The 12,197-nt window shown below is 47.6% G+C and overlaps 1 protein-coding gene across 1 annotated transcript in view; it reads right to left on the bottom strand.

Moving 5' to 3' along the window:
• LOC146202791 (protein lev-9-like) overlaps positions 1-12,197 on the bottom strand; it is a 79,609-nt gene that overhangs the window by 57,786 nt on the left and 9,626 nt on the right. The window lies entirely within an intron of this gene.

Here is a 12,197-nt window from a genome sequence, read left to right as displayed (position 1 = left end):
TTAGAACCACCTTCCGAATACTTCCGACAAAACTCGAGCGGAAACTGGGCTACGGCGACAGCTTTTCGACCGTACAAGCCGCATGTATACACTCTCGCATATACACTCTCGCGTAAAACCGTGGATGTCAAATCCCAGGCTACAGTGGACAAGCTGAAAGGAATTGGTGCGCTTGGCAACATGCCGGTCCGTTCCTTTCTTGCACATGGGAAAAAGACTACTGCGGGTGTAATCACCGACGTTGACCCCGAGATAAGTGAAAGCGATCTCTGCACGCTGATCAAATCTGCGGCGCGCATTGTGGATGTTCATCGTTTCGGCCGCTCAAAGTACGTTAAATTAGTCTTTGAAACTGAATCCCTCCCGTCCCACGTTAAAGTGGGCCATGTGAGACGCCCAGTTCGGATGTACGTTCCAAGACCTGTTCAGTGCCACAAATGCCACAAGATCGGACATGCGAGTGCCGTTTGTCGAAATGAGGTATCCTGCCGTCGATGCGGCGGTACGCATCCTCATGACACATGCCAGACGGAGACTATCAAGTGTGCGAACTGCTCGGGTGCCCATGAAGCAACGACTAAGGACTGTCCTAAAATTAGGAACGAAAGACGTATACTAAAGATGGTGTGAGACAACTCGACTCATCAAGAAGCGGCTGCATCTATTCGTCGTAGCAAACACCGTTCCCGACGCCGACACAAGGAATCGGAAGGCAAGCCTAGCCTGGATAAGTCAACTTCAGAGTTAACGTCAGCTCAGGTGCCACAACAGATTGAGTCTAATCCCGTTAAGAATACTCGTGTTGTAATGTCACAGGCAATGTCACAGGCCAAGGATCAGACAGAAGCTGTTGTATTACCTGCCGCCTCTGATGTTGAGTGGCCTGCTCTACCATCAAAGGCCATCGCCAGGCCTCATCCCAGTTTGGTTGCCACACGCGCTGAAAATTCCAACAACCTCGACAGCCAGCAGGTGAAAGAAATGCTGAAACAGCTGGTTCGTTCAATGCGGGTGCTGCTCTCCAGCATCAACACGCAAACAGCAAAGTTTGCTGTTCAGTTTTTGGACGCATTTGAGCCGCTCTTGGCGGCATTGCAATAATTCACAATGGCGCAACAAACTAACGCCACCTCTGTGACGATGCGCTTGCGCCGCAGTGTAGTGATGCAATGGAATGCCCGAGGTCTGCGTGGTCGGCTGAGTGACTTCCGACAGCGGGTACAGAAGTACCGCTTTCCCGTGATTGTGATCTGTGAGCCCAACATGCCGGCTGCTTTCCGCCTTTCTGGATATGTTCTGCTATGCTCTCGAGAAGCAGACGAAACAAGCAAAGTGCTGGTGTGTGTACGCCAAGACATTGCGCACGTCCGCCATGCTCTGCAGCCCCACAGCACGAACCGCTACATTTGTTTGACATTAACCCTGAAAGGACGAGTATGTTCTGTAATTGGCGCCTATATTCCACCGAGAGATGGCTTGGACAAGTCATATCTATTTTCAACAATCCAGTGCTGTACAGCTCCTCGTATTATTATGGAGGACTTTATTGCTCACCACCCTCAGTGGGGTAGTGCCATAATGAGCAATCGAGGAAGAAACCTGGCAGCCTTTATTCATACGCAAGATCTCGTCAATATAAACGACGGCTCACCGACGTTTCTACGCGGAACAACCTACAGCAGCTGCTTGGATGTGGCGTTTGTTTCCAGAAGCCTCCATCCCTCTGTTTCTTGGTGTAGTGATGTGGAAACACATGGGAGTGATCACATACCAACGTACGTATGCATCAAGTGGTTTGCACCTGCCACTTCGCCTCGTGTGCAATACACAGACTGGCCCGCCTTTAGGGCATCGGTGGAGATTTCCAGCGTGGACCTCCGGTCACCATCTCAAATAGAGGGCCTCATCACTTCCTCTCTAAGTGAGAACACTCGCTATGTTTGTGTGCCGATGTCAGTGTCCAGCATCGACGTGGAATTCGAGCGACTTCGCGCGATCCGTCGGCGAGCTGAAAGGAAGTACAGAAGAACGAAATCCGCGCAAGATCTCGCACTTTCTCGCAAAGCTAAACGACACGTTCTACGCCACCTGGAGAGGTTAGGACGACAACGTTGGAGGCAGTTCTGCTCATCACTGGATCCTCGTAAGCCCCTGTCTGCCGGCGCGTAGCCAGGGGGGCTGAAGCCCCATAAGCCCCCCCCCCCCCCCCCCCCGAAATGTTTTCGTGCTATCATGCACCGCCGACCAAAACAACCACCGGCGCTCGAAAGCATTCTGGGTTTTGTCTACAATATCTTTTTTCCTGTTCGTTCGAAAATACATTTCGGCACGAACATTAAGAACTTGGGGGCTGCATTTCGTAGCAACGCCCATGCAGACGGAGTCACGTAAAGCCAGGAACCATTTCCGAGCACTAAGTTTCAAGGGCGTTTAGATAGCGAGCGGGCTCGTCGCGTCAACTCGCGCCGGCCGCGGAGGTGGGGGTGGACGACGAAACAAGACATGTTTCCATTCCCGCTCAGTGTTTCAAAGGCGGCATTTCCCTCGCCTTCGACTCCCCGCTTCCTCAAAATCCCTGTGTCTCTCTTTTGGGGCTTTCTTTTTTCTCGTGCCTTCTGCGAATCCTCACCGTGCTGTAGCAGCTCTTAGTGGTACTCTCTCGCCCTTCTCCCCGTACACTATGCTCTCTCCGTGGTTGCGCTTTTTGTTCGTGGTTGTTTTTTTTTTCGTTTTCACGCTTCTTCCTACGCGCCGAAGAGAAGGAGCTGAACATTGGCCCAGGAGCGTTTTGGTTTTTTCATTGCACCTCGTTTTTTTTCCTACACCGCTCTACGCCGCCCTACGCATCTTGCGGACGCCCGTGAGCGACCGCGACCAAAAGGCATCGAAGCGGCGCCGATGGTAGCGGAGTGACCGTTTGTCTCCTGATGAGGCGCCCAAGCCCCCTCCCCGCCACCCCCTTTTTCGGGACGGAGACGGAGACGAGCTGCCCTTTCAGACCTTAATCCCCCTTAAAACAGAAACTGACCTTGCGGGCGCCGGTGAGCGACCGTGACCAAAGGCACCGAAGCGGCGCCGACGGCGGCGGAGTGATCCTTTGTCTCCTACTGCGGCGCCCAAGCCCCCCCCCCCCCCCCCCTTCTCTTTTCGCGATGGAGGCGGAGAGGAGCTGCTCTTTCAGACCTTAATCCTATTGGCACCCGCGGCGACGACCACGGAAACCTGATCTTTTGTTTAAAGGTTCGAACGCTCGTCGCCGATCAGCATTGACCCTGCTCGCCGACTTCTCGAAGCAGGCGGGTGAACTTCTGAGAAGTAACGCAGGGGAAATGACCTCAGCGAAAGGACGACTTCTCCGGCTACTTTACCTTAGTGAAGGGTTTCCACCGCCAGCATGCACAAAATTGTCATCGACATCGGAGAAGCTAGCCCTCGCCACTGAAAGATGTGAGAGGAGGCTCAAGCACCACCCTCGGCAGTGGGCGGCATCTCAAGTTCATGCTTGTGCCCCGCTGATTGGACTGTACAGATTAAACCGTTTCCCCAGCTAGGGAATTGGGGATAACCTACCATATTTAAACGGCAGATTGTCTCCACCGAAACTCCTTTTTCGTCAGATCATTTAAAAAGTTGTATAAAACGTTTCTTCTTCACTTCTACTCTCTGGCTGCTCCTGCTCCTTCTCCTTCTTCTCGGCTTCCGAGCCAGGACCCGGGAACATCGGCCCGGCGAGAGACATCTCAGGCGAACCAAGGGCGCCCCCAGCACGCAGCGAGGTCTAATGAGGTGAAGCACCGTGGTCACTGTCGTCATGTCACAGAAAAGAATTTCAACGTTTTTTTCACCTGCGCCAAAGCGTCCATGTCAAGGCACTGCTAAAGCTAACTACGTTCTTAGTTATTTTTTCTACTTTGACTTCTATGCAAGACGACACATTGAGACTTGTTCTCGCTACCCGGGGGCTGACAAGGTCAGCCAGAGCGCATGCGTTTTTCTTGTGTTGCCCCCACCATCACGCGGCGCATTTCGGTGCGCGTTCGTTTTCTCTGACCAAGTGAATTCTGCCTAGCAGCCCTTTGAATGCTTTCTGGTTGTGGCCGTTCGAGTTGCAGCACGAAGGTAGCTGCTGCTGCGTCCAATCTTGCTCACGCGTGCATTTTCACAGCGAGTTTCCGTTGTCATGGGATGAGATATGTTTATGTTCGTGCGCGCATTCAGCCATGCTTCTTCGAGTTAGCTCTCCAATGTGTTACTATCGCGTTCATTGCTTCGCCTTTCCGGTGAAATTATGAGTTTTTCTAAACATGCCCCAGAACTCTTGAAACCACACCATTTGTCCATTAATTCATTTATATATAAGATAGGCAAATAATTTCGATAAGTACTTGTTTTGTTTATCATAAAAAAGACTGACAGCTTCACAATTCGAAATGTCGCTCATGACTGACTGACCATCTGCTGTCTTTGCCTTCGATAACCGGTGTTTTAAAAACAACTAGGGCTGCGAACGTTGTGATAGAGTGCATAAATATTTTGTAAAGATTGTGCTTAGCGCCACTAATACATTTGTTCTACAAAAATTTATATACTTCACCATAATCTATCTGTTTAGTATTGTTTAAAGTTGTTTTCTGGTGATTATCACTTAACGTTGCGTTTGTTGCTGAATTTCGTGTGCATGTTTAGTTCTTGCGGTCCGAAATTGCTACCCCTTACTTTCTTACCAACGCTGTGCTCCTTTCATGTAGAGGCCTTGTACCGCGTTCATTGTGACCTATAGCCTGGTTTCCTTTATATGTTATGCCCCCTCAGCTCATGCTCTTCGAGGCGTGCGAGGCATAGATAAATAATTCACCAATGAAACATTTACTTGCCTAGGGCATCGAACGAGTACCGAAGTTGATGCTGGGCAGGAAGGTGTCCCGCAAGTCCGGCTCCTTCAATGGGGTGAAGAACCTACTCCCGGTAATCTACCAACTCTGCTCTTCGTAGCGTTCTTAATTCTTAATCCGGCACCACTTGCGGAAGATCTCACGCTATCTGTGTTCCTTCATGCATGCGCAAAAAAATCATCGCTAAGAAAACTTAACACGGGCGGTTTCCGCCAGTTTGTTCGGAAACATATTTTCAGTGAAGTCGCGAAACCGCCAGCCATCGCGTTACGCTACTAGATGCAGGAAAGACTTCGCTCATGGAGGCAAAGATGCATTTCACACACAATACTGCTTCCATGCATGACGTTAAGAAATTAAAAAAACAAATGTGACGTCTCGTACGGCTGGCAACATACAAGGGGAACAACGACATCTCCAAGCCGCTGCTTAATATTTTTTTCTTCCGGTTTACACAGGTACTGCTTCTAGACAAAACACTCCTACCGCCACTGAAGACGAGAGGCTGGCTTCAGAGACTCACCTGAAAATTGTGCCGCCGGCGCTTGCATCGCCTGCTCCAACATGCTCCTCTGGTGAGAATCCCCGCCTAATTTTTCTTATTCGTTGAATCAGGATACAGTTTGAACTTTGAAAACAGCGCGTTCATATACCGTACTAAATAGTGGTGTCTTAAATTTTTACTCCTCTCAGATCCCCAGAAGGTGGAAACAAGCAAGTTTGACATTGGGATGTACGAGAGTGGCTCCAGAATAGAGGATCAGACCAGATATCATCTGTTAACTTCTCCTTGGATTCCTCCGAAAGGTTACGTGTTCAAATGTACGAAAGATCTGAAGCAAAAACGGAGGTTTCAGTCCGCTTGGCTAGACAGGTACCGATGGCTCAGCTACTCAGCGCTTCAAGAAGGTGCGTTTTGCCGAGTGTGTGTCCTTTTCTGCAGACATGAGGTTGGTAAGGGCCAGCATGCGCGCACTGGAGCTCTCGTATCCAAGCCGTTCCAGGAATGGAAACACGCCCTCGAAATCTTTGACACGCACGAAAACACTAAATATCACCGTGACTGTCAGCTGGCGGCTGATAATTTTCTCCAAACATTCTCGGGAAGCGCGCGGAATGTGATCGACCAGCTCGACCAGGGCAGGCAAACTCAAATAAGAGACAAGAGACGAAGGTTAGGGCCTATTATTGAGACAGTTCTTTTTTGCGGGCGACAAGGTCTGGCCCTTCGTGGCCATAGGGACAGTGGTCCTATTGATTTAAGCACAGGCTGCTCTGAAAATACTGGCATTTTCAGAGCGCTTCTTCGCATGCGAGCTGATTGTGGAGATACAAATTTGAAAAACCATTTGGAAAGTTGTCCCAGTAATGCATCGTATTTAAGTCCAGATGTGCAAAACCAAATTATAGAAATTTGTGGGGAAATTATCAAAGAAAGCCTAGTTGTAAAAATAAACGCTGCAGGCAGCTTCTCCATACTTGCTGACGAAACGGCAGATATTGCTGGAATCGAACAGCTCACTGTTTGTGCAAGGTACCTAAACAAGGATGCCAACGATATCGAAGAAGTGTTTTTAGGTTTTGTGCCAATTCAGAACCAAAGTGGTAGGGCCGTCGCAGACACCATTATAAAATTTCTGCTAGACCTTGGAATTAATATGCATAATCTTCGTGGCCAAGGTTATGCGATGCCAGCTCGATGGCTGGTAAAGCGAATGGTGTGCAAGCTGTCGTTCGTGAGAAATATCCAGCCGCATTATACACCCATTGCGCCAGCCACTCCCTCAACCTAGTTCTCTGTGCAGCGTGCTCCATCACAGATATCCGAAACTGTTTTGGAACGCTAAAGGCAGCGTCAAACTTTTTTCGCAAATCTCCTAACCACTCGCACGTTTTACGAGAAATTATAAGTTTGATTTGTCCTGCGTCCAGAAAGCAGCGACTTTCGGGATTATGTGAAACGCGCTGAGTGGAAAAGCATGATGCAGTTCTTTCATTTGTGAATCTGTTTGAACCGGTGATCGCGGCACTAGAGGAGATAAAATTAAACGGCAACGGCGAAAGTCCAGTTCAGGCAAATAGTTTGGCGTTGGCACTTTTGTCACCGGCATTCCTTGTGAGCCTGCATGTGGCGGAGCATGTGCTAGCGATGACCCTGCCTCTGTCAAAGAAGCTGCAGACCAGGAACATCGACATGAGCGCCGCCATTGACGACATAGATGTGGTGCAGCAGGCGATCGAAAATGACCGCAAGAATTCGAATGTTTCATTTTCAAAAATCTTTGCGCAAGTGCAGGAACTGGCAAAAAAAAATGAATGTTGAAATCACCACCCGACGAGCCGGTGTCCGACAGCAGGATCGTGGGAGCGTTACATCAGAAAATGCTGAGGAATATTTCCGGAGAACTGTATACATTCCATTCATGGACCACGTATTAGCACAGCTACAGCAACGGTTCAAAAAGCACAGGACAATTTTAAAGGGCTTTTCTGTAATTGTACCATCGGCAGTACCACCAATGCAAGATGACCGACAGAAAGGAGCAGAAAATCTGGCCGCTTTTGCGCAGGACGTGGTTGTGAAGGCTGCTTTGGGGGAACTGCGGCTATGGTGGACAAAATGGGCGAACAAAACAGCAAGCCAGCGTCCCAGCACAGGGATAGATGCTCTCTCTCACTGCGACGGCAGCTTCTACCCAAATGTGTACAAGCTGCTGCAAATTCTAGTCACCCTTCCAGTGACCACTGCCAGTGCAGAGAGATCATTTTCAAGCATGAGATTGCTAAAAAACTACTTGCGTTCTACAATGTCTGAAAAACGCATGGTTGGGCTGGCGCTTCTATACGCCCACTGAAACGTCGACATCAACGTGTCCGAAGTGATTGACCGCTTTGCTAAACTGCCCCGCCGAGTAAAGTTTGTCCTTTAGATAGCGAAGCAGGAAAAATAATGCAAGTTAAAGCACGGTTCCTTCGGGTTCATAAACGCGTAATTATAAAAACATGATTGTTCATTAGCTTTTAAAACCGCAGACATTTTTGTCTTTTATTGTAACAGTCAGCATCTAGATCAAAATTATCACATGAATGTGAAAATTGCGAGGACATCAATAAACAATTTTGACCGACCTGCTCATTGAAAACCCAGCCCACGCGGCGTTTTTCAACAAGCACACTCGGATAATGGGTAGTTCGAATTGTCGCATCGTGTCAGGGTTTCGTTTGTTCCTTTCTTTCTTTTTTAGCTACCTGTCCGTCCTGCTTGGTACCTGTAATATAATGCAAATATATATGCCAACTCACAGCTGTATACACCGCAACAATGTGCCATATATACTGTGCATGCGATTCCTGTATATGTTTATATCTATTTCATTTGGCAAATTATTCTACTGTCTATACCTTCATGTACAGTGCCGTTCAAAATTGTATATATCATCATCACAAACAGCCAAATTTTATTTTCCATGTAAATACTGATTTGTGATGTATTTATTCGTTAGGCTGTATTTTATGTGCACTTTCCTTTGTTCTTAATCATGTGCATTTCCGGTTTCGGTCATTTGTCGGCGCCCATGTGATTGTCTAATCTGAATGTCTAATGTGTAATAAAACTTTTTCTAAACACACCTGTCCTGCTTTTTGCAACTTTTTTTTAACCAAAGCAATACCCTTCTTTAATTTTGGGTACAGAATAACTGTTGTCGCTGTGCAGGCAGTTAAAATCTACATTTAATGTATTGATTTTTCCATTCTTCCTCTATTATTCTACCCATATGGTGCTGTCGCGACCGAAGCGTGGCTATCAAAGCTTTGTTCTTGCCTAGATGGTCTGTCGTTCCGTGCTTAAACTTTACTATCTGTGATTGCGCAACATGTTTATGTGCCTTGTTTGACGCATCATATGCAGTGACTTTGCTTAGTTGCATAGATATATTGGAGACTTGTACGTATATTTAAATGTCATATTGCGAGGTTTTGTGCATACATAGTGAAGTTTGTTTCCAGTGGTAATTTTTTGCCCTTATCAAGTTGTATCATCTCATTTATAATATTCCATTATATCTTCGCATTTGCATGTACATATGTATCGGAACTCTCCTGCTTTTTCTGCGCGCTCTCTGTTGCGACTATAATTTCACTTAAATTACCCACAGTATACGACCGATGACAGGTGTTCCTGTGCAATAAATGGAAAAAAGGACAGCGTCATTGGCCGTTGGACGTGTATAAAAATGTAAACAAGCTTCTTGGATGACCGATTCAATAAAGCATTTCCCGTCAAAGTGTTCATTTCTTGGCCTTTACGTTTTCATTTCAGCGGTATGCACTGCTTGGCTGGTTTCGAACTGATATAGTTCTAGATTTCGTTTAATATTTTCTGTACTTATTCAACAGACAGAATCAGGGAAGCATTGATGTCAGTTATTTCTGCCACAATGTTTGTCACATACATATATGTTCGTTTATAATAAAGTTAATATTTTACATTTGTCTTGGCAGTGCGTACTGCGTGGCATTCAAGAATTCGTTTGCAGCACCTAATACACAATAGCTATTGGCTATTGGCTGGAATTAATCATATGTGATCCATCGACAAATTCTATATGGAGGAGGACGCGCAGCAACGTGAGCCCCCCCGAACAAAATTTCTGGCTACGCCACTGCCTGTCTGTCGCGTATCTGGCATGTTGCAAGAAGCTTGCGCACACCTCCGCGAGAAAGGCACCCTTTTCGTGCCCTAGCCCTTTATCCAAGCCGCAATGAAGTTGACGTAGCTGAAGATTTTTGTAAAATGGTTGTGGGCACAAACCAGGCACAGTTACCAATTTCAGAGGTTTTCGCGCCACCTTCGCCGAATGATCAATACGACGTGCCCTTTACAATAGCTGAATTAGACGCCGCTCTTGCTTCTTGTCGGCATTCATTTGCACCTGGTCCTGACGGGATTCCTTATACAACCTTATCAAACCTAGGCAAGGATGGCAGAACTGCACTACTTAATTACTTCAATGATATATGGGCTTCTAGTACTGTTCCTGAACACTGGAAGATTAGCCGCCTGGTTGCTCTTTTGATGCCTGGAAAGCCTCCTCTCGAACTTACCTCATACCGGCCAGTTGCCCTAGCAAGCTGTGTTGGAAAAGTTATGGAGCGAATGGTGCTGACAAGACTGAAGTGGTATCTAGAGAGTAATGATCTTTATCCGAATATGATGACTGGATTTCGCCGCGGACGCTCTTCCATTGATAGCGTCATCGACCTTGTGGCGACAGTAGAACACGAAAAGCGTCACCGTCGACTAGTAGCTGCTGTCTTTTTAGATATAAAGGGAGCTTACGACAACATCCTACATGATGCTATTCTTGATGCACTTGACGACGTGGGAGTTGGTGGCCGGCTGTACTTGTGGATTGTAAGCTATCTCAGCGGCCGCTCTGTTTATGTGACTACGCCTGAAGAGGTACTACCCGCTTTCAGGTCGGTCATGGAGTTGCACAGGGAGGAGTCCTCAGCCCAACTTTATTTAACGTTGCGCTAATTGGCCTGGTGAGTGAACTGCCAGCTAACCTCCACATAAGTGCATATGCTGACGACATCTGCATCTGGGCCTCTGGTTCGACGCGCCCACAACTACGTGCGAGATTGCAACGAGCTGGGTCATCGACATCGATGTACTTACGACGTCAAGGTTTATACTTAGCGGCAGAAAAGTGTGCAGTGATTGCGTTTACGGGGAAATGTGTCAGCCGCTACCCGATTACCCTTCATGGAGGCGTAATACCATACGTCTCCAGGCACAGATTCTTGGGAGTAATTATTGACCACCGACGCCGACACAAGGCCGAAACATGTTACTATGGTGAAGAAAAGGCTAATTAATTTTTGCCATGTACTTCGTTACATAGCTGGCATCAAATGGGGTCCAACTGAGCGCTCCTTAATACGGCTTTACGAGACCCTGTTTGTTGGCTACATCCGGTACAGTCTTCCTGTACTCTCTAGTATGAGCATTTCATGCTTGCGGACTATAGACAGCGTACAATCGCAGGCACTGAAAATGTGCCTTGGACTGCCTAGATGCACCTCTAACAAAGGTACAATTGAAGAGGTACATGCTCGCCCAATATACATATACTTGTCACACGAACCACTTCGTGTATATTTACGAGCACTGACAAGACACAGTTTTCACCCACTCAGCAAGATTCTGGAGGAAAGGCCGGACTGCAGGTTTACAAATGCACTCCGCTGCCATCAATCGCAAGTACCGACAGGATATGCCCTCCCATATCGTCCCGCCCAACCACCTTGGACGATGGACAAACCTTTGGTGCATCTTCATGTTCCCGGAATACTAAACAAATCAGTGGTGCCAATTAGTGGACTCAAACAACTTACTCTGGCGCACATCTGGTCAGAATATCCTCATTATATTCACGTATACACCGATGGATCTGTGTCAGCACAGGCATCCGCTGCAGCTGTGGTCATACCAACTCAGAAAACGACTCTGCATTTCCTTTTGGGACATACCTCTACATCAACCGCTGCTGAACTTGTAGCCATTCGGGAAGCTATTCGCTACATATGTTGGGGAACCACCTCAAAAATGGTGTATATTTCACGGACTCAAAAACTGCATTACAAATTTTCGAAAACTTCTTACGCCACACTGCCTATCAGTCCCTGGCACTAAACATTATGGAGCTCCTCACATCTGCCCAGCTGCAAGGCCACAGGATAATGTTTCAATGGATCCCTGCCCACTGCGGGCTCCATGGGAATGAACAGGCCGATGTTGAAGCGAAAAGCGCACTCATCAATGGCCTCCAAACAGCTGTGCCTTTTTCAAGAGGTGACACGACGTGCCTTCTTACGAGGTGCATGAATAATGCTACTGCAGCTTACTGGGCCCAGCCAGACGCCCGACACATTCGTTTAAGAAGGCTCGATCGAACATTAAAATTTTATGTTCCGCGTGATATTCCGCGTCATCAGGCATGCTTACTACATAGACTTCGTTTAAACGTGGCTTTCACGTACAAGTACTTACAATTAATTGGACTCGCCGGAATGTTCAACTTGTGGCATCCCAGAGACTGTGGACTATATATTATTGGTGTGCCCAGCGTATTCGCGCGAAAGAAGTGTGCTAGCGGCTTCCTTGAAACGTTTAGACAAGAGGTCTCTGTCGGAGGAACTGCTGCTGGGCGCTTTGCAGGACAAGGGGAAGGGTATCCAGGCAGTGCGTTGTTGTGCCTGGCTAAAGCCGCCCAGAAATTCAGCCGGACGCCAGACTTC

The sequence above is a fragment of the Amblyomma maculatum genome, chromosome 1 (assembly GCF_055883805.1).
Source record: "Amblyomma maculatum isolate TAMU_Amacu chromosome 1, ASM5588380v1, whole genome shotgun sequence".
Classification (NCBI taxonomy): domain Eukaryota; kingdom Metazoa; phylum Arthropoda; class Arachnida; order Ixodida; family Ixodidae; genus Amblyomma; species Amblyomma maculatum.
Note: the sequence above shows the minus strand (reverse complement) of the source record. Positions and strands in the feature narration are given on the sequence as shown.